This window comes from Heterocephalus glaber, unplaced genomic scaffold, assembly GCF_053883595.1.
Source record: "Heterocephalus glaber isolate CG9 unplaced genomic scaffold, H.glaber_assembly_v1.0 deba00001550, whole genome shotgun sequence".
Lineage (NCBI taxonomy): Eukaryota > Metazoa > Chordata > Mammalia > Rodentia > Bathyergidae > Heterocephalus > Heterocephalus glaber.
In genome coordinates, this window is record NW_028258343.1 from 2523184 (window position 1) to 2536657 (window position 13474).

The window sequence follows — 13474 nt, forward strand, 5'->3', positions numbered from 1 at the left end:
AGGCCTAAACCTTTAGGTAGCGTGCAGCTGCGGAATGGAGTTTAAAGACGAGGCAAAAGGGGGTCAACACCTACCCAGTGCACTTCGTTGCAGGTGAGTTAGTTTATCAAAACCCCAAAGGCTTGGAAAGAAGATAGCCCACGAGGCGAGAAGCGAGAGGCGAGAGGCGGATACAAGAGGGACTTCGCCGGCGGCCAGAGTGCAGGAGGAAGCAGCGCGCGTGCGCACAGCGTACAGTTGGGAGCGCGCTGGGGCCCGCGCCGAAAAATGGGGGAAGGGTGATGAAGGAGGTCCGCGCAAGCGCAAGAGGCGGCGGCGCGGTCCCCTGCTCTCAAGCCAGGCTCGCAGCCACGCGCGCGCGCCGTTCGCACTGTTCGCCCCATCCCCCACCTTCTCGGTGCGTGGTGCCTCGGAAAGCTAAGAAAAGCTGACAGAAAAACGGACAAACAACGGTGCAACGCCTCCCGGGTGCTCTTAACGCAGCCGACCCGTCACCACCCACGAGCCAACAACGTTCACTAGTTCTCACTATTCACGGTCCTCTGACTAACTTGAATGTGGCGGAAAGCCTACCTGACACAACGAACAGCCGTTCCCGGGATTTAGCTCCGTCGTAACTACACAGCGGCCATTTCCCGACTCAAGAACGAGAGGAAAACCATAGAGGTAGCTACGACTCGCTAGCTCGCCTCCGTCACTTCCGGCTTGGGGCGGGGCCTCGGGTGCCACTAAATAGCTCGGCAGGCCCCACCCACTTTTCCTCCCAGCTCCACTACCCAGCTCCAAGATGTTGCCTGAGGCTTCCTGGGAAATCACGTGGCTGGTCTCGCGCGAAGGAGTCGCGTCTCCGCCCTCCAGTCCGTAACGGCCGCCTCCGCCTCGCTAGCGGCTGACAGAAGGGGGAGGGGTGGTATTGGTGGGCAGAGGTAGCTTGGTTCGGCCGTGGGCTTCTTCGGTGTAACTAACTTGTTTTGAGAGGATTCAATCTAGACCTTACTATCGCCCCGCTTTCTGTTGTAGTCTGGCCCATTCCTTTTGTGGGACTGGCCCTGACCAGGCCAGAAACAAAAAGAACCATACGCCAGAAAAGACCGGAAGTCCAGGGATGGTGCAGTCAAAGTCCTGCGTATCCCTCCGCCCGGAAGCGCCGCGTTTCTTTGGGACTCCTGGATGCGGCGTTAGTCTTTGCTGTTAAATGTGCTAAACGCACTTAGTCGGAAATGGCCACTTTCGCAGTTCCTCTGCTGACTGGCGTCTGATAAAAAGATTTCACGCTCAGTGGTGGGAAGCTGGTTGGACTGCCTAGAAAGCTGGGGTCATAAGATGCTTCTTGTGACGTTGCTAAAGCGTTTTTTCCCCTTAGGGCTTTAGGGAGGTTGGCGAAGACATTTTTTTTAAAAGGGCACGAAGCAGTGAAGCTGTCCACCTGGAACCACCGGGCACTTGCACTGGCTGAGGGACACTGTGTCCCTTTACCTGCCAGAATTACTAAATCCCAAGTAGACCAGCCACGTTAGATTTGAATTGAATTTGAAAAAAATAGCGCATTTCCTATGAATTTCTTAGGTGCAATTTCTTCCTGAGGAACTAAAACTGTTATCATTTTGATCTTTTAGGATGGTAGCTACTTTGAAGGATTCCAGAGTTATAATTAGCAATCAGTTTTAGGTCAGTTAAAGCCAGTATGAGGCATTGGTTCTGAATGAACACCGCTTAGGCCATTCTCTTCTCGAAATCCATTTTACTAGCTCAAACGGAAGAACCTCATTTCATGACCTGAATTCTAGGAGTTTTGTATCTACATTGCCCCTCACCCTGCCAGAACCCTGAGAAAGTGAAAGCTGGAATCTTTGACCTGTGTTGCACACTGATAGGTGCAAAGCATTTAATAATTAGATGCTCTCTAAATATTTGTTGAGTGAATATGTTAAAAGAAAAAAACATTGGTGGCCCAATACAAATATGCTAATCTGCATATATGAGCTAACAACTGTTAATCCATTTATTCAAAATACACCAACATCTGACTGGAGTACCTACAGGGTAGGATGTTATCTTAAGTCCTCCTTTGCAATTGTAAATATGTTGAAAGTGGATTCATACCTACACACACACACACACACAAGGTCTCGCTGTCTATTCTAGGCTGGCCTTGAAATCCTCCTGCCTCAATCCCATGTCCAGTCTTGCTCCCACCTTTCTTTAAAAATCTTGATTGTTATGCATTAATGTTTTGAGCGAATATCCTTCTAGTAAATTCTAGATAAGTCAGTTTCTGGTTTTTGCCAACAAGAACCTTGAACAACATGTCAGTTTTTAATAGAAGCAGGTCTTACTTACAGAGGACGATTTTCGAAATGACCTGGCTTTTTTCAGTTGTGAATGAAACAAATGGCTCCTCTTGCCTAATCTATTTCATTTCCTGCTGGTGAGCACAAGTTGAGTTTTTTCCTGTCTTTATCCCCTTTTACTTGATTAAGATGTAGAGGGTTTTGTTGTGTTTTAATGGGGATCTTTTGATGTGTGTGTGTGTTTGTGGGGTGTGTGTGTGCACGTGTATGTGTGTGTGTGTGTGTTTTGCTGGGGATAGGACCCAGATCCTCACATGTGCTCTCCCACGTGGTATACTTTAATTCCTGAATGTAGAGTTTTTAATTTTTTAAGATTTAAAATTACCAATAAAATTGTTTATTCATGCCAGGCATGATGCATGCCTGTAATCCTAGCACTCCAGGAGGCTGAGGCAGGAGAATTGCAAGTTTGAGCCCAGCCTGGGAAATTTAGCTACTTAAGACCCTGTCTCAAAAAAAGAGCTGGAGATATAACTCTGTATGAGGGCCTTAGGTTCAATCCCAGTAATATACAAAAATTATTTATTTATGAATTACATATTATAATGTTATTCCTTAGTTTTCATCTTTCCATTTGAAAAAATAAAATCAACAGTGACTGTTAGGGCTGGGGTATAGTTCATTGGTAGAGCATGTGCTTAGTAAGTATGAGGTTGGGGGTTCAATCCCCAGCATACATAAAGGGTTAACCATTATTCCTAATTTCTCAAAGGTTAGTGTGCATCTTTCTCAGACAGATCAACACAATAAATGGAACATGTAATTATTTCAAAGTTTTCATAAATCTTTTCCCAGTAATTATGCCAGCTTGCTGTTTATTATAACTACTAAAGAAGAGAGAGGAAAGTTTCCTAAAATGAGATAATGGAATTATGATTAAATTCCTCAAAAATCATTTCTTCCTTAAAAGAGGTTTTAGAAGAATATCTCCCTCTTTAAAGTGGTTACCTGGTTGCCAGCAAATATTTATCTGTTCCCTAAGAGCCCCAAAGCTCAGTTCTCCCAAGAAAATTTTAAAAATTTTTATCTCAGAAGCAGAGAATAAAACCCACATAAGCAAAGTGCTGAACCAATGGTAATATCCAAATGTAATGAACTGCAAAGCCTTATAGGGAGAAAAGAGGACTGTAGTAACCCTTTGCTCTCCAGCACCCTAGGGATGATGAATTATTTACTTAACAATAACCATTGATATTGACCAGCTCTAATATGGGTGGATTTTTTTTTTCTCAAAGTGATAAAAGATTGACCTCATGAGAATGACCTTATCTTAAAATAGACATTGAGTCTCATTACACACTTGAAACAAAATCTGTGGGGATGGGCATACCCACTGAAGTTTGAGAACCACTGATTTATTAAATAGCTATAATCTAGATATTATAGGACCACAAAAGAAGATATCCTTTCTACTTCTCTGTTGGAACTCAAAATGTAGCAGAGATAAGGTGTAACTGACACTCTTCTCAAGGACAGAAATAAAACAAGTGTAAACAGACATGGTATTTACAAAGTCTGATATCAAAAAGAAGTATTCAAAAATAAAAGAGGAAGACTTGCTGTATAGAGAGTGTTTCTTTACGGAACATCCTTGGGAAGATATGACATTTAGGTGAAGACCTAAAAGATAAAGAGCACTTTGCTTATATGGATTAACTGGATACATTTTAATGCTATTATAATTAGGGAGATTGGAAAGAGTAGTAGGGAAGAAAAGAATGAAAGAGCTTTGGGAAAAGGAAGGAAAGGAAGAATCACATTTTGAATCTGTTAGATTTGAGATGTGTGTGAAACTTCTAAGTAGAGAGGTAAGGTATGAAGTTGAATGAGTACATCTACAGGTCTTAGGAGAGTTCTGGCCTGAGATAAAGCATATAGATGATATTTAAATTCATAGGGTGAGAAATACAGCAGGCCAAGAGAAGATAACCAAGGCCTGGACCCTAAAATATTCCAACATTTAGAGACTTGTTAAAAGAGAAGGAGGAATCAGTAAAGGAATCTGAAAAGAACAGCCAGTAGGGGACTAATGAAATTGAGTGTATTGATTTTCTATTGCTGCATTACACCAAAATTTAGCAGTGTAAAACAGCATTTATTATCTCAAAGTCACTATGGGTCAGGAATATCAAAGTAATTATGGGGTGGTTCTGGTTTTGGGTCTCTCGTGAACTTGTGGTCAAACTGTCAGCTGACACTGCAGTCATCTGAAGTCTGTGAGGTTGACTCCAAGATCACTCACGTGATTGTTGGCAGGTCTTAGTTCCTCATTGGCTGTTGTCTGGACACTTCATTTCCTCACCACATGACCCTTTCTGTAGGATGCCTGAGGGTCCCCATGGCATGGTAAATTGCTTCCCTCACAGTGGATGTTGAAGAAAGTGAGAGACAGCCCGAGGCAAAAGCTGCAGTCTTTTATAACCTAATCTCAGTAACAACATATCTTCACTTCTGCTATATTACTGGTCACACACTCCTGTAATAGAAGCTTCTCAGGAGGTTGAGGCAGGAGGATTGTGAGTTTGAGACCAATCTAGGCAAGTTAGTGAGACCGTGTCTCAAAAAATAAAAAGAGCTGGGGATATAGTGCAGTAATAGAGCATCACTGGGTTCACAGTCACCAGTTCTCCCTCCCTTCCTCACATACACACACATACGGTGTATGTTGATGGACAAAGTTAAGACAGTAGTAATAAGATAGTAATTAATTGGCAAATGTACACAGTGTTGGCAAAGGTAGTAACAGATAGACTCCTAAATATATGGTGGGTCACAGTCTAAGGCCGTAGGGAACAAGGAAAGGGGACGTTACTAGAACCTCTGCAGTGAGTCCTAGTCTCCTGGGAGCCACAGCAGCACAAGGCGAATTAACTTATCATACAGGAAATGTAGAAAAATGAGACTTGGAGAAGAAGCTGAGCTTTGGGTCTGATCAGTGCTGCTCTGGGAGGCAAAGATGAAAGCCCCCAGCTTACCACACCTTTTATTCAGCACATCAGGAGAAACAGATGTAACAAATGACTCAGGACAGAGAGTTCAGTACATCGGGAGAAACAAAGTGTGACAATCCAAGAACAATGAGGAACTGAGTAGATGAAGATTTTGTTCCTCCCAGGATGTCTTCAGCTGGTGTAATCTTGTCCTGGAGCATCACAGCATCACCGGATCATTGAGGTCTCAGTTGTGACCGGGGGGGCCAAAATGGAATTATGTCTCAAAATGCCATAGCTGGCCTGTAGGCAGGAGAACTAGGCCTAATCGAATGATTTTTCCCTAAAATTGTATAGCATTGCTTCCGACATAAGGCAGTTCTTTTAGGATAGTAAATGTTTCCTCTATGCAGTGATTCAGTGATCTAAGCCATCTTGTAGCTGCTGCTGCTGCTCCTTCTTCTTCTTCCACTTCTTCCTCCTCCTCCTCCTCCTCCTCCTCCTCCTCTTCTTCTTCTTCTTCTCCTTCTCCTTCTCCTTCTCCTTCTTCTTCTCACACACATAACCTCCTTTATGAACACACAAACAGAGTGGAGCTCTGACTTGAACCTTGCAGCCAGTTAACTGAAACATTCAAGAACATTGCAGGGACCAAACTGAAAGGCTCTCCTTATTGGTGCAGAGAGAATAAGAGAAAGGCAGGAGTACACCATTACTCATCACAGAAGGCCCGGCAGAATGCCTCTGCATGACTCTGTCTTGTAGCTCTCCTCTTTCTTCGACTCTCTTCCAATATCTTCCATGATTTGTTCCAGGGTCAGGCCACTGGAGGCTTCATCTCCAAGGAGGTCACTTCCAGCCTCTTGAGTTAGTGGTTCCCAGGTTCCTTTCTTTCTCCACCAAGGAACAGGCCCCATAATCTGCTGGTCAGGCCCTCTAGCACCATTCCGACTTCTTTTCCCTCAGACAGGCTGATTGCTGAGGCCTTGCTTTGAGGAACCTGGAACTTTTTCCTAGGTCCTGGCTGGTCCAGGTTTGTATTCTTTTGCCCATCTTTCCTTTCCATTAATGGGTAGAGTGGATGTTATAGATTCACTGTCCAGAGATCTCTTTGTTGTCTTCTGTTTCAGGATCCTGTTTTTTTCATCTGCCATCTCTCTTGGCTTGTGTTTGGTTTATATCATTGCTGACTTGGGACCAGGCAAAGTTTGGTGCTCTGTCGTCTCTCCCCCCCCGCCCCTCCATCTTTCAGCCCTCTCCCTCCTCTTTTTCCCTGCAGGACTCAGGGCTGATAGCCCCAGCCAACATTGAGTCTTTTTCTTTCCCCACTGCTGTCAGATCCACAGTGTTCGGTCCAGAATCCAAACAAGTTATCTGCTCCTGAATGCAGTTGCAATGTTCCTGGCTGTGGTCTTTGTCCCTTACTTTCTCACTCCTTTTAGATTCAAGAACAGCTCCTGGAAGTTCGTTAGCATGTTGACTGGGATCCAAACATGAGAAGCTGTTTCTCAAAAACAATGTCACAATGTGATATTTATGCAATAGAGAATCAACATGAGAAGCAAAAAGAAAATATTCTCCCAGATCAGGATCAAATACTACCATGTCTGGCCATCAGGAGTAACCATATTGCTTGTCCCAAATGATTGATTCTGGGGCATAGGAGGCAAAGGCCACTTCACTCTCATGCCCTGTCCAGTCTCCTTAGGAATATCACAGCAATTAAAATCCAAGTCTGTATTCTGGTCACAGGACAAATTATCTGGAAGAACTGAGAGATGGATGTTCCCATGAAGCTGTCTCCGTTATTCACTATTTAGAGAGAAACACTGGCCCAGACTAGACATCGACCAAAACTACTTTCCTGTCCTTTCTGCTGTCCCTCATCTGAGAATGACCCTGAATTATTTTCTTTGCTTGGTCTTTCTCCACCACCTTGGATTTTCTCTGTCCAAGGATTTTCTCCACTTTTTCACCCTGAGGGTCTTTCTTTCTTTTGCCTAAAGAGGGACTATTATGTTTCTTTTCAGAAGGTACAAGAATTTCCTGGCCTGGCTCATATGCCTTTATCTCAGAGTTAATTTCATCTTGTAGAGAAGCTGAAATCTCTTGAGTGTGAGGCACCATTACCCTTTTGGGATTGGCATTATTATCAGCAGAAGAAGTGATTCCTGGTTCTTTGACTAGGTATGTACTATGGACTTTGCACAGGAAGTCTCTACAAAATTAAGGCCAAGAATTCCTTGAGGGACTTGCATAGCAGAGCCTGGATACTCTTCTCAAATTCTGCACTGGTGAGAATTAATTTTTCTTTTCCATTCTTCTCTTCTGGATTACTGTCTTGAGATTTTCCTTTTATTCTCCTGGCTAAAACTTGGACCACTCTCTGTGGTTCCTTTCTCCTCCTTTTTTAACCTGCCCTTTAGTAAGTTTGCCTTGGCTTCAGCCTCTGGGAAATTAATCCCCAGGGTCTCCTTGGGTGAGTCAGGGCCACAAAGTATCTTGCTAAGCAATTTTTGTGTAAGTGGGGCAAAAGTTTTCTTTGGTGCCTTTCCACAGTCTTCATTCTGTAATGTTCCCATCAATCATTCAGCTCAGAAACAACATTTTCTTTGCCTCTAATTAATATTTAAGAGAAATTCAGAAACTCACTTTCTGATAATTCAAGTTGCTGCTCCCTCTGTTTCAGATGAATATCTGTCTTCCACAAAAACAAATATTGAAAGCTGGTTCATAAAGAATGAATATAGATACATACATATATATGTATATAGATACATATATAGATATGTACATATATAAACTTTCTTCTGAACAGACTAGGGGATCTAGACCCAGAATTAATATTTAAGGTTCTAATTTATTTTCTCACTTTGATAAAAACAATACAGAGAGGGAGGGAAGGAGAGAGGGTGAGGGAGAGAAGGAAAGAGGAAGAGAGAGAGAGAGAGAGAGAGATCCCTCTTCTTATAGGGTCCATTAACAGAATTCATGGGTCCACCAAGGGATCTATAATAGAATTCAGTGAGGTCACTATATTTGAATGGAAAAAAGTACATCCTTGTTAACTTTGCATACTTAGCTCTCCCATTTATACCCCCCCCCCCCCGCTTCCTCTCTCCCTCTCTACCTGTCTTGACTCTCTCTCCTTTTTCAGTTCTGGTGATCAAACCTAAGTCCTCTTTCTTGCAAGCTAGGCAAGTGTTCTACCACTGAGCTATGTCTCTAGCCCCACCCTGTTAATGTTGAGCTAAAATGTATCATATTGTTTAATTATTCTCACAGGCAAAACCACAGATATATTAGCAGTACTTGTGACTTGTAACAAATAGAAATTGCAGATTTTTTAAATATATCGTTACTATTTTTACAGATCTCTCAAAGAATAATTTACACTTAGCATCCTTTCAAAATTATAGTAGGTATTAGATCTGTATTCTAGATCCTGTATTTTAATATATACATAAAAACACATTCTGTAGTAGGCACCCTTTAGGATAATTCCCTGTTACTGGAGACCTCTGCAGTAGGTTCCAGTCTCCTGCACAGCATATGACACAGGGTTGAAGAAAGACTCAAAGAGAAAATTAAAGAAAATGTGTGGAGCCAGGACGGCCAGTGCTGCTCAACCAGCAAAGACCCTGGTCAGTCCAAGCCACTGATTTTTATTGGTAATCAAATTGGGGTAAAAGGGGGAACTACATGCAGGGATGTGCAGTTGTGCTTGCACTGGATGCTAATCCAGGTAAGGCTTGTAAAGGAAAAGACAAACCATTCTCCAATTAGGAACAGAACAGACAAAATATAGGGTTGTAATGAGAACCTTGTCCTTCTAGTTAAGAAGGTCTTAGTCTTGGGAATGGAAGTTGGGTGCAAGTTTCTCTGACATCAGCTACTATGTTATCTCATATTGAGCACCACAACTTCACAGGCCATTTCTGTTGTCTCTGCTGTGGTCCCACTAATCTGTGTGCTACCGCAGTGCTTACGAGGTGCTTCTATAAGTGACATAAGCTTCAGTCAGACTCGCTTCTTAAAATGAGCCAATTGAGGGGTTCACTCTTTACAGCCTGTACTGCTTACAGCCTGCTTTCGTCATAATCAATAGGGCAGTCCCCGACACCCTGTGATCCCAACTTCCTGTACCCTTGTGTAATTCTCTTCCAGTGAACAGAATATGGCAGAAATGGTGTCATTTATGAGATTAGATAATAAAATCTGGTGGATTCTGCACCCTCTTGTTGAGCACTTGCTCTGGGGGAAGTCAGCTACCACATCATGACACCAGTCTGTGGATAGATCAATGTGACAAAGAACTGAAGCCTGCAAATAGCCATTTGAGTGAGCCAAATTGCATATCCAGTTGGCACCTTGATTGTAGCCTTGTGAGAGATCATAACCCAGAACCACCCAGGTAAGCTGTTCCCAGATTCCTGTCCCACAGAAGCCATGAGATAATAAATGTTGCCAGGTGTGGTAGTACATACCTGTAATCTTACCATTTCGGAGGCTGAGACAGTAAGATCATGGGTACAAGGCTAGCCTGGGCTACTCAGGTAGTTCAAGTCCAACCTGGACTTCATAGTGAGTCCCTGTCTCAAAAAAAAGTTATTTTAAGCCACTAAGTTTTATGGGGCAACAGAGAACTAATATGTGCATATATTATCATTATCACTTTCTAAATATTTTCATAAATCAATATAATTTCTTTCCTTTATACTTCTAATACTCTATTTTATACATTCTAAATAATTCTGAGGTGAAACCCAGAAGCCTCTTTGGTATGCTAAAGAATACATGGCACAAGGGCCAGGGATTTAGCTCAGTGGTTTCACCGCCGGCTGCACAAGTGCAAGGACCCGAGTTCGATCCCTGGTACCAAAAAAAAAAAAAAGTAAGTATCTTCAGATAATTTACAAAGGGCCGGGGATTTAGCTCAATGGTTTCACCGCCTGCTGTGCAAGCGCAAGGACCTGAGTTTGATCCCCAGTACCAAAAAAAAAAAAGAATACATGGCACAGGCTGGGCATGGTACATACATTTGAAATTCCAGCTACTCAAGAGGCTAAGGAAGATCACAAATTTGAGGCCAGCCTAGGCAACACAGTGAAACTTTGTCTCAAAAATAAAAAGGGCTGGGCTGCCGCCTGCCTTGCAAGTGCAAGGTCCCGAGTTCAATCCCCAGTACCAAAAAAAAAGAAAAAGGGCTAAGGATGTTGCTCAGTGGTAGAGTACTTGCTTTGAATGTGTGAGGCCCTGGGTTTGATCTTTAGACTACACACACAAAAAGATGAACTCATGATTGTGACCATTGACCATGTTACGTCAACTTCAGTGGGTTAAGAAATGCCTAGCAGATTAGTAAAGCACAGGTCTAGGTGTGTAGGGGACAGGGGAAGGGGATGTTACCAGAACCTCTGCAGTTAGTCCTGGTCTCCTGCGAGCCACGGCAGCACACGGCGAATTACAGGAAAGGTAGAAAAATGAGACTGAGAAGAAGCTGAGCTTTGGGTCTGATCAGTGCTGCTCTGGGCAGCAAAGACAAAGCCCCCAGCTTACCACACCTTTTATTCAGTACATCGGGAGAAACAAATGTAACAAATGACTTGCAGAGAGTTCAACAGTTCACATTGGGATAAACAAGGTGTAACGGAAGGCTTGCAGAGAGTTCAGTACATCTCCGGCAAACAAGATGTTAATCAGTCCAAGAACAATGAGGAACTGAGCAGATGTTTGTTCTCCCAAGATGTTTCTTGTCCTGGAGAATCACAGCATTACTGGATCACTGAAGTCTCAGTTGTGACCGGAGGCCAAACTGGAGTTATTCTGTAGCTGGGCTGTAGGCAAGAGAACTAGGCTAACCAAATGATTTTTCCCTAGAATTATGTAGCATTGCTCCCAACATAGGTGTGTCTGTGTATGATTAACATGTAGGCCAGCAAACTGAGGGGAAAGACCCACCCTAAATGTGGGTGGCACCAACCAATAGGATTGTAGCCTGGATGGGATAAAAGAGGGAAAGAAGAAGGAACTGTGCCCGTTTTGAAGAGCTCCAGTCTTCCCGGAAGGATCATTCTCTGTTGCTACCACTTTTGGACATTGGTCTCCAGGTCTCTGGTTTCTTCACCTCCAATGCAGACTCACACCAGTGACACTCCTGTGAACTTCCAGGCCTCTGATGTTGCACTAGAGCCATGTCTGTGAGCTCTCTTGCTCTGCAGCTTCCATCTTCGCTGCTGAGCAGCTGTTATATTCTCTTGCCTCTGATCCTGCAGACCACCATTATAGACTCTTCGGCCTCAGATCCTGTAAGCTATCTCATAAATCCCTTCGCACAATCATACATATATTTTCTATTGATTCTGTTCCTCTAGAGAACCCTAATTTAATGGTGGAACTGAGATTAACCTGATGTATGGCCTCATGTAACCTTGCACTACCTGACAAAAGGAGAAAAGAACATAGAGGAGATGTACCTGCTTCTTACATGCTTGGCCCAGAAGTAGCAGGTTTTCCAACTACATTTTATTGGTATGAACCAGTAATCTGGCCACATTGATGTAACAGGAAGTAGGAAATGTAGTTACATTTTTCAGCTATTGCTCTATATAAGACGCAGGTGTATTTTCGTGGATAGTGCCAGAGCAAATGCCTAAAATACTGAGGAAAAGCAATGAAAATAATAAATCCCATTTGAGATATAAACACAAAGAGTCAAATGATAGAAGCAGATGGTGATAAAATTCTTTTTTTCTTTTTTCTTTTTTTTTTTGGTACCAGAGATCGAACTCGGGTCCTTGTGCTTTCGAGGCAGGTGGCGGAACCACTGAGCTAAATCCCCAGCACAAAGATAAAATTTCTATGAAGGATACTTTTCTAAGTAATAAGACATCGGCAGATCTGAAGATGTGGAGAACTGATTGTATCCAGCATCTAGATCAGAAACTCAGAAACCAGAAACCTGGCATGGTAGTGCATACCTGAAATCCCAGCTACTCAAGAAGCTGAAGCAGGAAGATAAGAACTTTGAGGCCAGCCTGGGCAACTTAGCAAGACCCTGTCTCAAAAAAAAGAATTCTTATTTAATCCTCCTTGAGAATAACATTGTGAGATTATTTTCTTGAGATTAATGAATGAAGAGTAGAATAGGATCATTGATTTTTTTTTTGCTTTATCCAATAATTTGCTGAAGTTCTACTGTGTAATGGGGTTTACACTGTAAATATTGGAGAAAATGATAGTGCCAAAAATATGAGAAGTCTCTTGCAATGATGAACTGAAGATTTATGTCCTACACACCCCCTAAATACATGTGTTGAAACCTTAGTCCCAGTAGGATGGTATTTGGAGGTAAGGTCTCTGAGAGGTAATTAGGTCTGGAAGGTACAGCACTCGTGAATAGTATCAGTGCCCTTGTAAGAAAATCCCAGACAGCAAGTTAGTGCTCTCTCTTTCATGTGAGGAAACAACCAGAAGCTAGCAGCCTGCAATCCAGAAGAGAACATTCACCACACATTGGTTATGTTGGCACCGTAATCTCAGACATCTAGGCTCCAGAACTGTAAGGAATACATTTCTTTTTGTATGTAAGCCACCCAGTCTGTAGCCTTTGTTCCATCAGCACAAATGACAATGTTCCCTGTTCCCCAGAGATCTTAAAATGAGGGAAATGGCTCAGCTAAGAAAATCTATGCAGCCTACTTTACTATGAATTATGATTTATATAACCACAGGGTGCTAAAAACAACATGCTAGCTGCAAAATAATTCAGTTACTTTTTTATTTCAACATGCCTTGGGCTAAAAAGATGAAATTAAATTTGAATGTCAGAGCTGGGTGTGGTGGTGCATGCATGTAACCCCAGTACTTGGGAGCTGAAGCTAGAGGATTGCCGCCAGTCTGGGTTATATAGTGAGCTCAAGGCCAGCCTAGACTATAGTGAGACCCTGTCTCAAAAAAAAAAAAAAAAAATTGAATGTCAGGCTCTAGTTGTTAAGTAGGTAGGGTTCTTATGAGGATCATTTATTTTGCCTTCTCAGCATCCCTGAGTCCACAAAGTAAAGCTAAACCTTCATGTTCACAAAAAGCTTTCACGAAGGAAGATCACAGTCCTTGGCTGATGGGGGAATGATAGTAAGAAAGAAGCCTTGGAAGTCTACTGGAAGGGTCCCATAGATGCAGTAAAAATAATAG

General features: G+C 42.8%; 1 protein-coding gene and 1 pseudogene across 12 annotated transcripts in view; both read right to left on the reverse strand.

The window, feature by feature from the left end:
• Positions 1 to 740, reverse strand: part of Bclaf1 (BCL2 associated transcription factor 1) — a 29763-nt gene extending 29023 nt beyond the window's left edge. For 7 of the 12 annotated variants that reach the window (XR_015442618.1, XR_015442619.1, XM_021249576.2 and 4 more), the window contains exon 1: positions 574 to 740. The gene's annotated coding sequence lies outside the window, so the exon portion shown is untranslated. Of the gene's footprint in view, positions 1 to 74; positions 174 to 573 lie in introns of those variants that run through there. The other 5 variants (XR_015442620.1, XM_021249575.2, XM_087190228.1 and 2 more) reach the window with 2 other exon arrangements.
• Positions 741 to 6598: 5858 nt separating this feature from the next.
• Positions 6599 to 8004, reverse strand: LOC147824201 (zinc finger CW-type PWWP domain protein 1 pseudogene; annotated as a pseudogene).
• Positions 8005 to 13474: the final 5470 nt, after the last annotated feature.